This window comes from Orcinus orca, chromosome 5, assembly GCF_937001465.1.
Source record: "Orcinus orca chromosome 5, mOrcOrc1.1, whole genome shotgun sequence".
Lineage (NCBI taxonomy): Eukaryota > Metazoa > Chordata > Mammalia > Artiodactyla > Delphinidae > Orcinus > Orcinus orca.
Genome location: NC_064563.1, coordinates 35070500 through 35077302, shown reverse-complemented (window position 1 = coordinate 35077302; position 6803 = coordinate 35070500). Strand labels below are relative to the sequence as shown.

The following is a 6803-nucleotide window of genomic DNA, read 5'->3' as shown; positions in this document are numbered from 1 at the left end:
GGGTTTTGTTTGTTTTTCTTTCTCTAGTTCCTTTTAGGTGTAAGACTAGATTGTTTATTTGAGATTTTTCTTATTTCTTGATCTAGGCTTGTATTGCTATAAACTTCCCTCTTAGAACTGCTTTTGCTGCATCCCATAGGTTTTGGATTGTCCTGTTTTCATTGTAATTTGTCTCTAGGTATTTTTTGATTTCTTCTTTGATTTCTTCAGTGATCTCTTGGTTATTTAGTAACGTATCGTTTAGCCTCCATGTGTTTGTGTTTTTTATTTTTTTTCCCCTGTAATTGATTTCTAATCTCATAACGTTTTGGTTGGAAAAGATGTTTGATATGATTTCAATATTCTTAAATTTACTGAGGCTTGATTTGTGACCCAAGATGTGATCAATCCTGGAGAATATTCCATGTGCACTTGAGAAGGAAGTGTAATATGCTGTTTTTGGATGGAATGTCCTACAAATATCAATTAAATCTATCTGTTCTATTGTGTCATTTAAAGCTTCTGTTTCCTTATTAATTTTCTGTTTTGATGATCTGTCCATTGGTGTAAGTGTGGTGCTAAAGTCCCCCACTATTATTGTGTTACTGTCAATTTCCTCTTTTATATCTGTTAGCAGTTGCCTTATGTTTTGAGGTACTCCTATGTTGGGTGCATATATATTTATAATTGCTATATCTTCTTCTCAGATTGATCCTTTGATCATTATGTAGTGTCCTTCCTTGTCTCTGTAACTTTCTTTATTTTAAAGTCTATTTTATCTGATATGAGTATTGCTACTCCAGCTGTCTTTTGATTTCCATTTGCATGGAATATCTTTTTCCATCCCCTCAGTTTCAGTCTGTATGTGTCCATAGGTCTGAAGTGGGTCTCTTGTAGACTGCATATTTATGGGTCTTGTTTTTGTATCCATTCAGCAAGGTTGTGTCTTTTGGTTGGACAATTTAATCCATTCACGTTTAAGGTAATTATCCATATGTATGTTCCTATTCCATTTTCTTAATTGCTATGGGTTTGTTTTTGTAGGCCCTTTTCTTGTGTTCCCACTTAGAGAAGTTCCATTAGCATTTGTTGTAGAGCTGGTTTGTTGGTGCTGAATTCTCTTAGCTTTTGCTTGTCTGTAAAGCTTTTGATTTCTCCATGGAATCTGAATGAGATCCTTGCTGGGTAGAGTAATCTTGGTTGTAGGTTCTTTCCTTTCATCACTTTAAATATATCATTCCACTCTCTTCTGGCTTGTAGAGTTTCTGGTGAGAAATCAGCTGTTAACCTTATGGGAGTTCCCTTGTATGTTATTTGTCACTTTTCCCTTGTTGCTTTCAGTAATTTTTCTTTGTCTTTAATTTTTGTCAATTTGATTACTATGTGTCTTGGCATGTTTCTCCTTGGGTTTATCCTGCCTTGGACTCTCTGTGCTTCCTGGACTTGGGTGGCTATTTCCTTTCCCAAGTTAGGGAAGTTTTCAACTATAATCTCTTCAAATATTTTCTCAGTCCTTTCTCTCTCTCTTCTCCTTCTGGGACCCCTATAATGCAAATGTTGTTGTATTTAATGTTGTCCCAGAGGTCTCTTAGTCTGTCTTCATTTCTTTTCATTCTTTCTTCTTTACTCTGTTCTGGGGCAGTGAATTCCACCATTCTGTCTTCCATATCACTTATCTGTTCTTCTGCCTCAGTTATCTGCTATTGGTTCCTTCTAGTGTATTTTTCATTTCAGTTATTGTATTGTTCATCTATGTTTGTTTGTCCTTTAATTCTTTCAGGTCTTTGTTAAACATTTCTTGAATCTTCTCAATCTTTGCCCCCATTCTTTTTCTGAGTTCCTAGATCATCTTCACTATCATTATTCTGAATTCTTTCTCTGCAAGGTTGCCCATATCCACTTTATTTAGTTTTTTGGGGGGGTTTTATCTCGTTCCTTCATCTGGTACAAAGTCCTCTGCCTTTTCATTTTGTCTTTCTTTCTGTCAATGTGGTTTTCCTTCCACAGGTTGCAGAATTGTAGTTCTTCTTGCTTCTGCTGTCTGCCCTCTGGTGGATGAGGCTATCTAAGAGGCTTCTGCAAGCTTCCTGATGGGAGGGACTGGTGGTGGGTAGACTGGGTATTGTTCTGGTGGGCAGAGCTCAGTAAAACTTTAATCTGCTTGCTTGCTGATGGGTGGGGCTGGGTTCTCTCCCTGTTGGTTGTTTGGCCTGAGGTGACCCATCACTGAAGCCTACCTGGCTCTTTCGTGGGGCTAATGGTGGACTCCGGGAGGACTCACGTCAAGGAGGACTTCCCAGAACCTCTGCTGCCAGTGTCCTTGTCCTCATGGTGAGGCACAGCCACCCCCCACCTCTGCAGGAGACCCTCCAACACCAGCAGGTAGGTCTAGTTCAGTCTCCTGTGGGGTTACTGCTCCTTCCCCTGGGTCCCAATGTGCACACTACTCTGTGTGTACCCTCCAAGAGTACAGTCTCTGTTTCCCCCTGTCCTGTCAAAGTCCTGCAATCAGATCCTGCTAGCCTTCAAAGTCTGATCCTCTAGGAATTCCTCCTCCCATTGCCAGACCCCCAGGTTGGGAAGCCTGATGTGGGGCTCAGAACCTTCACTCCAGTGGGTGGACTTCTGTGGTATAAGTGTTCTCCGATTTGTGCATCACCCACCCAGCCATTATGGGATTTGATTTTATTGTGATTGCGCCCCTCCTACCATGTCATTATGGCTTCTCCTTTGTCTTTGGATGTGGGGTATCTTTCTGGTGAGTTCCAGTGTCTTCTTGTCGATGATTGTTCAGCAGTTAGTCGTGATTCCATTGTCCTCGCAAGAGAGAGTGAGCGCACGTCCTTCTACTCTGCCATCCTCTTAAATTGTCTTTTTCATTATTTTTTTAATTGTCAGCAAATGTTTAGTGATTGTTTACTATGGGGCTGGCACCCACTCAGCAGGAAATGAAGACCCAATAATGAGCCGCAGGGTCAGAGAGGACAGATAAAGGAAGAGTCACCAAAAACCCCTATGCAACTATAAATCATGTTACATGCCTTAGTAATAACATGAATACTATTAATAATAGTAACTAACATTAACTGGGATGACTATTTGTCAGACACTGAGCTGGGTGGGCTTCAATTCCATCCTCTCATTGAGTCCTCACAGCTCCACAAGGCAGGTGTGTTTATCATCCTTAATTTACAGGTGAAAAAACCTGAGATGCAGAGAAGCTAAGTGACTTGCAAGGAAGAGGCAGAGATGTGATTTGAGTCCAGGTCTGACTTTAGAAAACAGGTGCTTGGGGCTTTCCTGGTGGCGCAGTGGTTGAGAGTCCACCTGCCGATGCAGGGGACATGGGTTCGTGCCCCAGTCCAGGAGGATCCCACATGCTGCGGAGCGGCTGGGCCCGTGAGCCATGGCCGCTGGGCCTGCACGTCCGGAGCCTGTGCTCCGCAACGGGAGAGGCCACAAGAGTGAGAGGCCCGTGTACTGCAAAAAAACAGGTGCTTGATCATGAAGTAAAGAGCAAGGTGCTTGTGAGAATGTAAAGGACTTGCCTTTAGTATGGGAAGCTCTCTCTAGGCTCCCTACACCCTCACCCTTTTCCTGCTTTTTTAGTCCAAGGAGGATGACAGTACTATTGACCTACTGACTTGGTAACCAAGACTGGGCTGGCTCTGATTCAGAAGCAGAAAATGTCAGACAATTTCACATTTACTTGTTGGGTCATGAAATAGGATTAGGACTGGAGTTAAGGTCAGGGATAGGATAATGGTACCTTGCCAACATAATTATATCCTTGTACTCTATGATCAAAACGATTGAGTCAGAAGGTTTTGCATTGTGCCAGAGTCATCTGACTGGCTCCCAAAGAGGCCACCCAGGGTAGTCTTACCTTGATCAATTTACCACAGAGCTGAAACTGTTTCACAGCCAAGTCAGTGTTCTGAGGTTTGTCTGCCTAGAGAAGACTGACTCCCAACAATCCAACTCATAGGAGGCTGAAGTATATAACCAGATGCCCATGTATTCATTAACAGTTGGTGTTAGTCCTCCAGTAACTGGCTGTCTCCTCCCTCAACCAGAGCACCCTTTTCCCAATATAAGCAATCCCTGGGAGCCAAATCAGTCATCAGCAGGCTGGTTGGTGAGTTAAGGGAGGCAGATGTAATAATCCAAGTCAGGGTGGGGTTTGGAGAGTCATCTCCACCTCACAGCAGGGTACGGTGTGAGCTCCAATTTCATGTTGCTCTTTCCTGGACAGTGGTAGGTAATAAGTGCCAACTTCTAGCCTCTTGGCTTTACCCTACTTCTTTTTCCTTCCTCTTTCTATATGCCAGCCTCATTCTTTCTCTTTGTTTCATGCATTCTCCATAGAATACAATTGATTAGATTGCTGATTATTCAACTGCCATCACATTCCAGCCCTTCCACCCTAAGATTACATCAAGGACATCACCTTAATGGGTGGGTTGGTTGTTCCCAAGCTCTTCATTCATTTACATAATTTTTTTGTTTATTCTCAGATATATTAGGTTGAACCATATGGAACTGCTATTTTGGTAGGTTAAAAAACAGATAGCTGCAATTTCGTGTGGTTCAACAAACAGCAGACCTGATCCACTAGGGGTGGGCTTAATGAGTCCAACTCCCTTTTGCAAGCCTTGGTGGTAGGTTTATATATGGTGGGGGGGGTGCAGGGTCATGCATGGCAACCCTTTACCTCTTTCTGGAAACAGGCTCTTCTGGGTAGCCACTGGTGTCTGGGACCTCATTCCTCTAGTTAACCATTTATCCTCCAACTAGAACCTTAATGTCAAGGACGAGCTAACGAGGGACTTGAGGTTGAGGAAGAAGGTCAAATTTTTGGCTACACATGACTGGCTATGTATTCTAAAGCCAACAAGGAAAGATGTTAAGGAACACTTAGATAGTCCATGGTTTGTGCAATCCCCTGTTAATGTGGAAAACTGGGGACTAGTGGAGACATTTTACCAACTTCGGTCAAATGCCTCTGTGACATAGGCTGTATGCCCAACACCATTCTTACCTTCAAGTGTTTTTGTTACTGAACACAAGGCCGTGTGTCCAATGCATAGTGAGGCGAAACAATACCAAAACATCAGAGTTTGGAGCAGAGAAAGGTTTATTGTGGGGCCACGCAAGGAGAGGGGTGGCTCATGCCTTAAAAACCCCAAACTCCCCAAAAGCTTTCAGCAAAGCCCTTTTCTAGGAAAGGTAAGACAGAGGCATGGTTAGTTGCTGCAAACTTCTTGGTGTCAGATCCTTTGTTCTTGAGGTCAGGTCACCATGTTCCTGTAAACCTCCACCAAAACAAATGTTATCCTCTGTTCTACCTAAAAGGGGCAAGGTTCCAAGGCTCAACTTTCGCCCTCCAAGGTCCAGGCCCTGGCTAAGGGGAGGGGGTCCTTGCATAGGCCGGTTACCCTGCCCAGGAGCATTTGTCCGGCACCCAGTCTGGGTCCTCCCTCCAGTGCCCAGGCCGGGCTGAAGAGGCAGATCTCAGCTGGTGGCGCCCTCAGGGCCAGGTCCCCAGACCCGCCCAGCCTTCATCACTGAGGGGGCAAGGTGCACAGGACCCCACAGGCCCTCATGTTCCTCAAGCCACCCAAACGGGGGCCAGGTCCTGCAGAAGACAGCCGCTGCCATTAGGTCACAGAAGTGGGGATGAGGGAGAGGTTCTCGGCTGTTTCAAGGCCTGGGCCTGGCCAATGGGTGCCTGTGGCGAGGACTCTGGAGCCCCGCAGGACACAGCCCTGTCCCCGGGCCCCCCAGCTCACCTGCTGGCCCCGAGGCCGGAGGGCCTGGAGGGTCCCAGGGAGAAAGCCGTGATCCCCCTCTCACCGCACTCTCTGCTGCAAGGACCACTGCAAGGCTGTTGGTGGAGTGGACCTCTAACCCAGGCTCTAAGGGCTGCGCACCCACCCGGCCCCTATTACATTTTCAATGTGCTATAATTGTATGTATACGTGTGTGCTTCTGGCTACCAGTTTACCATACAGTAAGCTCTGTGAGGGAAGGGCCTATATCTGACTTATACTTAACTCCTAACATCAGGCCTGGCATACAGTAGGTACTCATTAAATAAATGTTTTACATAAATGAATGAGTTAATGAGTGGATGAATAGTTAAACAACAAATCATACAAATACCAGGAAAGCATCAAATACCCATACCAAACAAAAGGTCTCTGGGCCTTTAAAGGTCAGGAACCAGGCTGCCTGTAGAAGTCAGTAGAGGTTTCACCAGAGGAAGTGACCTGAAAGTAGCTGCTCCCCAATTGGAAAAGGTCATCAGTGGAACAGGCCAGGCAGTAGCTCACAGATCTGAGAGAGGAAGCCACAAATGAAAAGTTACTCCCCATTTCCTGGCAAGTCTTTGGCCAGCATGAGCTGCATTCCTTTGAGCTGAGCGTGTGTAGAATTTCCAGCCTAGGTAGCAGAATGGAACTTGGAATGAATAGCTCAGCAAAAAAGAACCCAGGGATAATGGGGCTGGGCCCAGCTGCCCTGTGCCAGCTCTTGAGCTCATGGAATATTGGAGCTCAGTGGGCCTTGTCGAGGGAGATAAATGATGTCCTTTGGATTATACCACTTCAGAGGACTCAGAGAGAAATTTCCACATTCAGACAGCATTAGGATACTTAGAAGATGTGCTGAAATACCTGGTAATGTTCCGAGTGCTCGCCACTATTCAACTTTCCATCTACCGAGTACAAATGAAGGTCTGTTTTGCTTTAAAGATGGGGAAGGTCCAAATATCGAGAGAGCTGGATGATGCTTCATGATGAGGACGGGGTGAAGATGAGGAT

At 45.0% G+C, this 6803-nt stretch overlaps 1 long non-coding RNA gene across 1 annotated transcript; it reads right to left on the bottom strand.

The window, feature by feature from the left end:
* Nucleotides 1–5098: 5098 nt before the first annotated feature.
* On the bottom strand, nucleotides 5099–6650 carry LOC125964546 (uncharacterized). The gene is made up of 2 exons (XR_007477663.1): nucleotides 6252–6650; nucleotides 5099–5286 (listed from the first exon to the last, which is right to left on the bottom strand). It is a non-coding gene; the product is annotated as an uncharacterized LOC125964546 (long non-coding RNA).
* Nucleotides 6651–6803: the final 153 nt, after the last annotated feature.